This window comes from Nuphar pumila, chromosome 10 (assembly GCF_984573655.1).
Source record: "Nuphar pumila chromosome 10, dmNupPumi1.hap1.1, whole genome shotgun sequence".
NCBI classification, from domain to species: Eukaryota; Viridiplantae; Streptophyta; class Magnoliopsida; order Nymphaeales; family Nymphaeaceae; genus Nuphar; species Nuphar pumila.
In genome coordinates, this window is record NC_143258.1 from 108,366,636 (window position 1) to 108,377,465 (window position 10,830).

Sequence of the window (10,830 nt, forward strand, 5' to 3'; positions counted from 1 at the left end):
AACAAGTTTTTCTTTTGAGTGTTTTGTTATAGCACTCGAGGCATTTTTTCAAATGAAGATCATGAAATTTTCGTGAGAATTTTATAGCTGATAAATTGTTGTTTTTGTCTCTGTCATAATGCTTATGTGATGTTAATATCTTTACATGTTCGATTGATTGAATATGTAGCTTTATGCAATTTTACAAAATCCACATGGAAAATTGGTCATCAAGAAACGTTTTTTATTAGATGGATGTGAACCCAAAGTAGTTGTGAAATTCAAAATTTTGTTCAGAGAATTCTTGTATCCACATCATATTCAAGTTCTGTATAGATTGAAAGTTTAAATTTTAGGACTTTGAGTTTTTAGGTTGGTGAAGCCCATACGTAGTGTTTGCATCACTCGCATGCGGCCAAACGTCATAGTTTGAGCGCTCACATGTTTTGTACAATTTCAGCACAGTGCTTTAAGTTCCTATGGCATCGTTTAATGCAATTGCTGGTCTAAATCATCTTGTGTTTGAAAAATAAGTTCTCATGAGCCTCCACTGCCACTCGCAAAATCTGGTTAGGCCCTGTTACACAAATGAAACTTCGCCCAACCTGAAACTGAGCCCCGTTTTCATGTTGGGTTGGGCTTAGGCTTGGTTCTTTCTGGCTCAAGCTCAAAATTTGATCCCAGGTGCAGCCCAAGCAGATAGGGCACCCGGAAGTACCTTACTCAAGCCTACGGTTGGGTCAAGAAATTTCATTTTCGCTCCAAATTATTAAACTTTATTGCTTCAATGTGGTTGGCAAGGTAAGCAGCTGACTCTTCTGGCCTGGGTGAAGCTTCCAAGCAATTTCTTATGGATTATTCATAAGCGTTTAGAAAGTTGAAGGGAGCTTTAAATGTCAATTTCCAAAGTCTTTAAGAAATGGACAAAAAATAGGCTTTTTAAACAAGTAGATCATAAAGGTCCTGACCAGTGGAAAATGATGTGGACCATGATTGTTATTATTCGTAGTTTGAGTTCTTGAAACAGGTTTATTCGCAAAACATATTACTAGCAGCATTTGTTTTCAAATAATTTCCCATAGAAGATGAATTGTTGGTAATCATCTTAAGAGGAAGAATGATTTTGGTAGATCTAAGGATTTCTCCTAACAAATGGATCAAACAACAAATCCAGACTAGAAATTTTGCTAAGAGAGTAGGTACTTCAATTAGAATGGTGTTAGAAGAGACTGAAGAAAGGATGATATGACAGCGTGGTCCTCCATTTAAATCTGAAATTGTTAATATTTAGCAAGTTGGATCCTATCCCGGGCCCTACTCAATAAGTATAGACCTTCACCAGGTTAATCGTACCCAGTGTTGTGAGAGTACGCCTCAGTACCTGAAGCGTACGCCTCAGAGGCGAAGCGCACGCTCAAGGTACTGAGGCGTTGCAGTGAGGCGTTTACCACTTTGTGCTTTTTGTAACATTCAGATTATCCGTGCATCATCCATAGTTTCCTGTTAAAGCAAATATTTTTGGGATATGCACTTGCTGATGTACTAATAAGATGAAATAGCATAACATGGAGGAAATTCACGAGCTAGCTGATTTATGTACTGCATCTGTTCTTACAGCCAACAATCATGTGAGTTCAGTTTAATTTTCCAACTATTTTCTTTACACTTTGTAGTGGTACTGTGATCGTGAATTTGGTGTGACCTTTTTTATTGGCAGCAAACCATATTTTAAGAATTCTGCCATAACCTTTGTTGTTTGAATGATTTTAACTGTATTTTGAAATTATACACCTTGTTGCATTGACAATTTGCTTCAGAACCATGCAGTATCATCATGGATCTGTTGTAGTATTGGATGGGTGTCCACAAGTATCACTTATTGTGAATGTCATCTTTCTGTTATAGAACGCTTTTTTCCTTGTATATCGTTTTTCTTTTCTCCTCACATGCTCTGCTTGTGCTTATAATCATCTTTCTTGAGGTTTGGATCAAGGTTGTTAAATGCGATGAGGCGAAGCGAGGCGTTGAGCATGTTATGAAGCGAGGCATAAGCCTCGAGGCGTTGAAGCGTAAGCTTCATGATCAAAATAATAAAAGAAGCTTCAAGACCACTGTCCTCTCACACATACCATCAAACACTTGGCGTGCGTGGTGTCAATAGCTCTGTGAGCTTGATTGGCGATCTATAAGGTCATTTGGCAAGAAGATTAAGTTGGCAATATTTTTTTGTTAAGTCCAGCTTTTTCAATATTATCGACTTCCAACAATAACATATTAATCAGACTCTCATTTCTACGCACCACTCCATTCATGAGTAATTGGTTGTCCTTTATGGGGTTTTTCATCATCCAGATTACTTATGGCTCTGATGCAGTGCTCTGATCAGAGTCCCAATAGAGAATCAGTTTGAATTATCTATTCTTTGTCTGATGGTTCAATGAAAACATTGAGATGATAAGAAACATTACGCCAACATGCAGGGTGGCCTTCTATTATAGGACATGAACTGTTAAGGCTGTATCTAGATAACTCATCCAAACCTCAAGAAAGATGATTATAAGCACAAGCAGAGCATGTGAGGAGAAAAGAAAAACGATATACCGCGTTCTATAACAGAAAGATGACATTCACAATAAGTGATACTTGCGGACACCCATCCAATACTACAACAAATCCATGATGATACTGCATGGTTATGAAGCAAATTGTCAATGCAACAAGGTGTATAATTTCAAAATACAGTTAAAATCATTCAAACAACAAAGGTTATGGCAGAATTCTTAAAATATGGTTTGCTGCCAATAAAAAAGGACACACCAATTTCACGATCACAGTACCACTACAAAGTGTAAAGAAAATAGCTGGAAAATTAAACTGAACTCACATGATTGTTGACTGTAAGAACAGATGCAATACATAAATCAACTAGCTCATGAATTTCCTCCATGTTATGCTATTTCATCTTATTAGTACATCAACAAGTGCATGTCCCAAAAATATTTGCTTTAACAGGAAAATATGGATGATGCACGGATAATCTGAATGTTACAAAAAGCACAAAGTGGTAAACGCCTCACTGCAACGCCCCAGTACCTTGAGTGTGTGCTTCGCCTCTGAGGCGTACGCTTCAGGTACTGAGGTGTATGCCTCTCACAACACTGGTTTGGATGGGTTATCAAGATACAACCTTAACAGTTCATGTCCTATAATAGAAGGCCACCCTGCATGTTAGCGTAATGTTTCTTATCATCTCAATGTTTTCATTGAACCATCAGACAGGGAATAGATAATTCAAACTGATTCTCTGTTCGAACTCTGATCAGAGCACTGCATCAGAGCCATAAGTAATCTGGATGATGAGAAACCCCAGAAAGGACAACCAATTACTCATGAATGGAGTGGTGCGTAGAAATGAGAGTCTGATTAATATGTTATTGTTGGAAGTCGATAAGATTGAAAAAACTGGACTTAACAAAAAAATATTGCCAACTTAATATTCTTGCCAAATGACCTTATAGATCTTCAATCGAGCTCACAGAGCTATTGACGCCACACATGCCAAGTGTTTGATGGTATGTGTGAGAGGACAGTGGTCTTGAAGCTTATTTTATTATTTTGATCATGAAGCTTACGCTCCAACGCCTCGAGGCTTACGCCTCGCTTCATAACATGCTCAACGCCTCGCTTCGCCTCATTGCATTTAACAACCTTGATTGTACCAATTAACCATTTTAACTTGGGTAGGTAACCATGAGAAGATGTGACTGAAACATATCTATTTTATTCAAAAATGTCAAACTTAGTCGTGCATAATTTGGATTGGGATAGAAGGGCAAATGAGACAGGCTATGGTATCTGATGATCAAACCCAAGCATTGATATGGGTAAGCATCTACGAGGTTGGCCTATGTGGATTCCAAATGAGAGAGAGAGAGAGAGAGAGAGAGAGAGAGAGAGAGAGAGAGAGAGAGAGAGAGAGAGAGAGAGAGAGAGAGAGAGAGTAAAATACCACTTTTCCCCTAAGCAAAGTAAAAGTGGGTAATGCCCACAAGGGCTCCGCACACCTGGCTAGGTCGGTCAGCTTAAGGCATTCATGTTTAAGTAGGCCGTTAGTTCGATCCTGGGATATGCATTCCTTGCTGCAAGGTCAAAGCTTGCGAAGCTTTACGTTGCGGACACCAAAACAATGCTACAGTAAACGTGGCACCGTTCGGCCTGTAATGGGATGTTTGAACCAAGGTTGTTAAATGCGATGAGGCGAAGCGAGGCGTAAGCCTCCAGGCGTTGGAGCGTAAGCTTCATGATCAAAATAATAAAATAAACTTCAAGACCACTGTCCACTCACACATACCATCAAACACTTGGCGTGCGTGGCATCAATTGCTCCGCGAGCTCGATTGGCGATCTATAAGGTCATTTGGCAAGAAGATTAAGTTGGCAATATTTTTTTGTTAAGTCCAGCTTTTTCAATCTTATCGACTTCCAACAATAACATATTAATCAGACTCTCATTTCTATGCACCACTCCATTCATGAGTAATTGGTTGTCCTTTCTGGGGTTTCTCATCATCCAGATTACTTATGGCTCTGATGCAGTGCTCTGATCAGAGTCCCAACAGAGAATCAGTTCGAATTATCTATTCCATGTCTGATGGTTCAATGAAAACATTGAGATGATAAGAAACATTACGCCAACATGCAGGGTGGCCTTCTATTATAGGTCATGAACTGTTAAGGCTGTATCTAGATAACTCATCCAAACCTCAAGAAAGATGATTATAAGCACAAGCAGAGCATGTGAGGAGAAAAGAAAAACGATATACAAGGAAAATGCGTTGTATAACAGAAAGATGGTATTCACAATAAGTGATACTTGTTGACACCCATCCAATACTACAACAGATCAATGATGATACTGCATGGTTCTGAAGCAAATTGTCAATGCAACAAGGAGTATAATTTCAAAATACAGTTAAAATCATTCAAACAGCAAAGGTTATGGCAGAATTCTTAAAATATGGTTTGCTTCCAATAAAAAAGGTCACACCAATTTCACGATCACAGTACCACTACAAAGTGTAAAGAAAATAGTTGGAAAATTAAACTGAACTCACATGATTGTTGGCTGTAAGAACAAATACAATACATAAATCAACTAGCTCGTGAATTTCCTCCATGTTATGCTATTTCATCTTATTAGTACATCAGCAAGTGCATATCCCAAAAATATTTGCTTTAACAGGAAAATATGGATGATGCACGGATAATCTGAATGTTACAAAAAGCACAAAGTGGTAAACACCTCACTGCAACGCCTCAGTACCTTGAGCGTGCGCTTCGCCTCTGAGGCGTATGCTTCAGGTACTGAGGCGTACGCCTCTCACAACACTGGTTTGAACCACAATGTGGTTTCTCATTATTTAAAAAAAATTAGAATGGGGTAATCCCACTTTGCAATTTGAACCAAGTGGTTTACCATGCCATTTAAGACCCACAACCAAAACAAGTGTTTGTTGCATATCTTTATCTTTTATAATCTAGTTTGTTGCCATCACCATATCTTTCCAAGATATTCAAAGACTAGCTGTACCAAATCATAAAAAATCTCTCATCTTTATCCAAACATTAGCAAATTAAAAATCACCAAAACTTATCGTGTGCAATTATTATTTACACAAGCAATGCTATTGTTCCGTTCCAATAAGCCTGTGACAACTATATTTAAAGCAGATATAACAACTTTTATGTTCATTTGCATCCTAAAATTCAACACATGCAAAAACAAGCTTACGTGCATAAAAGTTCATTTTTTTTTGCAATGAGGGCCTTTGTGCCTCAATTTTTATGTATGCTATCAATGAAATATCCAAAGCAGGACATTTTACAAGATTCTTTACAACCTTAAATTAAACAGATTTAAAATTTGGAAAAATCACACCACTGTTGCTTACCCTACCATGATCTCAACATGAGGCACATCTTTAAGCATAACTTTTCCAGGCCAGAGTCTCTGCTCAACTTCCTTGGTACTTGGTGGGGAAGATGAAGATGCGTGAGGATGTGGTTCACCTTCATTAGTATGTGGTGGGGAAGACATGGGTGTGTAGAAAGGCGGGGATGTGCATGGAGTTGCAAAGAAGAATTCAACTGATGGACGTGGAAAGATGTCGTCGGCCACGCTCTTCGCATATGAAGATCTCTTGCTCTCATCAGCCTCAGGCACTTCCTTAATTGTGAACAAGTCCCCATTTTCTATGTGATAAAATTTGCCTAAGGCATCAAAGACTGGTGGCATGGGTGATGGAGGTAGGTCAGTATTAACCAAGGTTGGTGCTTTCTTTTGTGTGACATCAAAGTCTGGTGGCACAGGTGGTGGAGGTACTATGGTTGGTTCTTCCTTGTGTGCGGTGACTATGGCTGGTGCCTCTATGTCTGTAGCAACTAAGCTTGGTGTTTCCTTGTGTGTGGTGACCATGGCTGGTGGCTCCATGTGTTGGCAGTGCCTATTGGAACTCCAACCGCTGGAGCTAAGCTGTTGTTCTCCCAGCATAATAAGTACATCAATTCCTTAGAGGTCGTCGAGTGTGTGTCGTTTGAAACTCCATCATCGGCGTGTTTGTAAACACCCCAATTTTTTCTCATCTATTCTCAAACAACCCTCCTAGTGCAGTGCCAACCCTGTCAGGTCGGTGTAGGAGTCAAACCCCAAGTCAATTTCAGAAAATTACCACTTTACCCATTTTCCAGTTAGAAGGTTGGAGAAATGGGAAAATATATTAGTTAAAAGAGGTCGGGGTAGGCCTAGGAAGACTTGGATGGAGATGATAGGAAAGGATATGAATGCTTTGAACCTCACCGAGGACATGGCGTTGGATAGAAATGATTGGAGGAAAAGGATTCATGTGGAAGACCCAAAATGAATTTCTTTTTTGGTTCATATCGCTGACCCCAATTGTTTTGGGATGAAGGCGTAGTTGTTGTTGTTTGTTTGTTGTTGTACCCATTTTCATTAAAAAAATTACCATTTTACCCCTAGGTCATCCCGAACTCCAGTCAGTCGGAGTCAACCAGGCTCGTTGGTCAGTTCAGAACAGTTAGAATATCAGTCATCTCAAGCTTACTCGAGCTCACAATGAACATACTATTTTCATTTCTGACCATTCCTGCCAAAATGGGATCATTTCTTCAGAAATGAGCTCATTTCTCACTCAAATTCAAGCCAATTGTCTCTGAGTCAGTCATTCACAGTTAGTCATATTCCCCAAAGTCTAGCTTGAGCTCACCATAAGTTCAAGCACTTCAGTTTTAGTTCAAAACCATGTATGAGTGTATAGGAGCCCATTTTAACCCGTTTTAGCTCATTCAGCTGAAATTGAGCTGAGTCTGGTCGATTGAGCTAGTGTTCAAGCTTCGATTTTAGTTAATGTTTGTATTACTGACCTTTGTTTTAGCTCAAACCCAGCTCATATTTGTAATTCACTTCACTCCAGTGACCATTTCGTACCATTTCTCTAAAAATGACAGCTTTTCTTAAAAAATTAATTGGAAATGTCAGTTCATTTGAGTTCTGAAACTCTAAAACCTAGCTCAATCTAGTTCATTCCAGTTCAATTCAGCTCAAACCCTAATTTCCAGTGTCACTCTAGCTCGGTAGGGCATGAAAACCATTTCTCAAACCATTTTGCAAGTTTTGTTAATTTTAACACTTTTTGAACTGGTATAAGTACTAATCGGGGTCTAACATCCAAAATTCTTCATTCAGGGTCTACATTTCTCATAGCATTTCATGTCATTTCTCAGCATTTCATAACATTTCATCACATTTCATTTCATTTCCGAAGTCCAGAACTCCATTTTTATAAATTTCAATCCAGATTGAGTTTTAAAAAGTTTTCAAAATCAATTTCAAACCTTGGGTTTCCAAAGTTGACATTTTTACCCTTAGGATTCTAAATTTAGAGAAAATAATTCAGATTTCTTTCAAAATCAAATTTTCAAATTCTAAAATAGATTTGCTTCGTAACAGGGTATTGAATTTCAAAATCCGAGCTCATTTCAAAAACTGCCAAAAATAGCTTGTTTCGTCTGGAAATTTTTTGAAAAGACTATTTTACCCCTCTAATATTCAAAATGAATTTCAAAATTGGAATTTGGACCCGCTCTTAGATGGTCCATCCATTTGCAATTTCCTTTTAATATATGTATATATATATATAAGTTTTACTTTATTTTCTTTATTTTCTTTTAATTGTTTATTTTTTTCTTTTTTCTTTTACCAAAGGTGGGACCCACAAGGGGGTCGACCAGCAGCCCTCTCCTCCTCCCTTTCTTTCCTTTTTCCTTCCCCCTTTTCCTTCTTCTTCTTCTTTTTTTTCTTTCCTTTTCTTTTTCTTCCCTTTCTTCTTTTTCTTTCTCTTTCTTCCTTTTTCTTTTCCCTCTCCAGCCCACTCACGTAAGGCTCTTCTCCCCCTCCTCCTTCTTCTTTCCCTATTTTTTCTTCCTCTTTTCTTTCCTTTTCCCTTCTTCCTTCTCTTTCCTTTTTCCTTCTTCCCTTTCTTTCCTTCTTTTCTTCTCTTCCCTATTCTCCAGCCATTCACGTAAAACCTTTGATTCCCTCTCATTAAACCCTAAGTATGTTGGTTATTTTCCCCTAAGTTATCATAAAAAGAAAACTACACGGCTCCCTTGGGGCTTTTCTCTCTCTCTCTCATTCACTCTCTCACGCTCAATCTCTCTCAGCCCCTTTCTTGGCTACCTCCATCTTACTCCAGCTTCAACACACCCTTCATTGCAACCAGTTTTCAGCAGCTACCTTCACCCTCCAGCAAGGTACCGGCTCCCTCTTGCAGCCCCTTCATCACCAACCTCCATCATAGCAGCAGTTTCTTCCTTGCTTCATCACCATTGCAGCCTTGGAGAAGCTTCTCCTTGGTGACAGCTACAACTGCAACTCCTCCACCTCCTTCAACAACATAGCAGCCTCCTTGCACCGAGTCTTCACCAAGTTCCAGCCACCTCCAAGCAATTGATTCCCAGCCACTGCTTTCAAGTATCCTCCAGCCCATCCGCCATTGGTGACAGCCCCTCTTCAATAACGTTAAGTTGTCACCATCTCCTTCACGCCATAGCTACTACCTCCAGGCCTTATCAAGTCTTCCTTGATCCCTTCAAACATTCATATGTTGTAGCAAACCCAAGCAACCATCTTCAGCCCTCCCCCAAGGTAAGGTGCCTATTCTTTTTATTACTTGTTTGGTGTTTCTTGCTACATAAAAACATGAGATTTTTTTTTTGTATTATGTTATGAATATCATATGAAGCTAATTAAAAACTGGATTCACGATTGGTAAAAGACCTTGCTTCATGGATTTAAACCACATGAAATCTTGGCCTTGTCATAACGAGGCTATGTAAGTGAGGCGATTCATCCGATGAATGGATCGGATCTCTCATTTCTAAGGCTAACATTAAGCATAGATTATACTTCCCTAGTCACTTTTTTTTTTGTTTGTTATTTCTTAGCATTAGTTTCATGTAGATTTCATGTCTTAAGTGTTGCATTCAGTTTTGATTTTATCATGTCATATCTACTTTATTTGTTTTAGTTTAGTCTCATTAAAATTTCATTCATAGTTATGGGTTTTGATTCATGTCCATAGTCCAGCCGATATTTTATATAGAAATTTGCATCAATAAATTATGAGAATTTTATATCAAGTGACCTTATGTGTTTTTGATCTCCTGTCAAAAAACCCGAAATCATTTGATTTTTTGCAACCCCTCTCTAATAAATAAAACCCTAAACCGAGTTTTGAATCCTCTGAAAATTCCAGAATTTTTTAGCAGACTCATCGGCTTGAGATCTCCTAAATAGAAGATCCGAATCTCCGTCCAAAACTTGTAGTAGATTCACGGTGAAATCTACTAATTGTCTGAAAATTTTAGGATTTTTATAAGTAGAGTTGACCTCTATTAAAAATCGATTTTCCCAGACCCCTGGGAAAACCTCAATTTTTTTTGTCAGAATATAGACCGACCCTAATGTGTTGTGTTCGCTCAACCCGTAGCCCATTACCCTGCGAAAATCAAGTTAAATTTGATATTTTATGATATTTTTGCCATTTTAGGGATTTTATCATGTAAATAAGCATGTCATGTCATATTAGGGTTAATTTCAATCTCATTTGCATTTTAATTTCTCATTTTTGCAAAATTTATTTCAAAAAACCCTGATTTCAAGGCCATAGTCTTGTTATCAGGGGCATTTTGGTCATTTTGCCTCAATTTTGAAATTTCAAACATTAATTTTCCAAATTTTCATGCATATCATCATATTTCATCATATTATGTTTGATTTAGTTCATTTGATTTTCAAATTTCCAAATTTTATAAAATTTCTTTCAGAAAACCTTGATTTCAATATCATCAGGGGTATTTTGGTTATTTTGACCCCAATTTCGAATTTCCAAGTTTATTTTCGAAATTTATTTATTATTTCTCATGTTTATATCAAAGGGGGTATGATTTTGGGTTTATATATGAATAATATCCGATAATTTTCAATATTTTTGGATAAATTTAGAAAAACCTACATTTCTGTGCTAACATTGTTTTCTAGTTTTGCAGAAACATCCAAGAAGAAGATTTAGCTTTTATTCTTTTATTTAAATTTAATATAATATCAAGTTGTAATGATTTGGAATAAGAATTTACATTTTTGCTTAGAATAGGACTGCATTGCATATAGTTTAATTTCTATAAATTCTGATATCTGATGCATCATTCATGCACATTTTTCCAAAATCACTATGGTTGACACGAATGACACATGCACAAACTCTTATGGAGTTT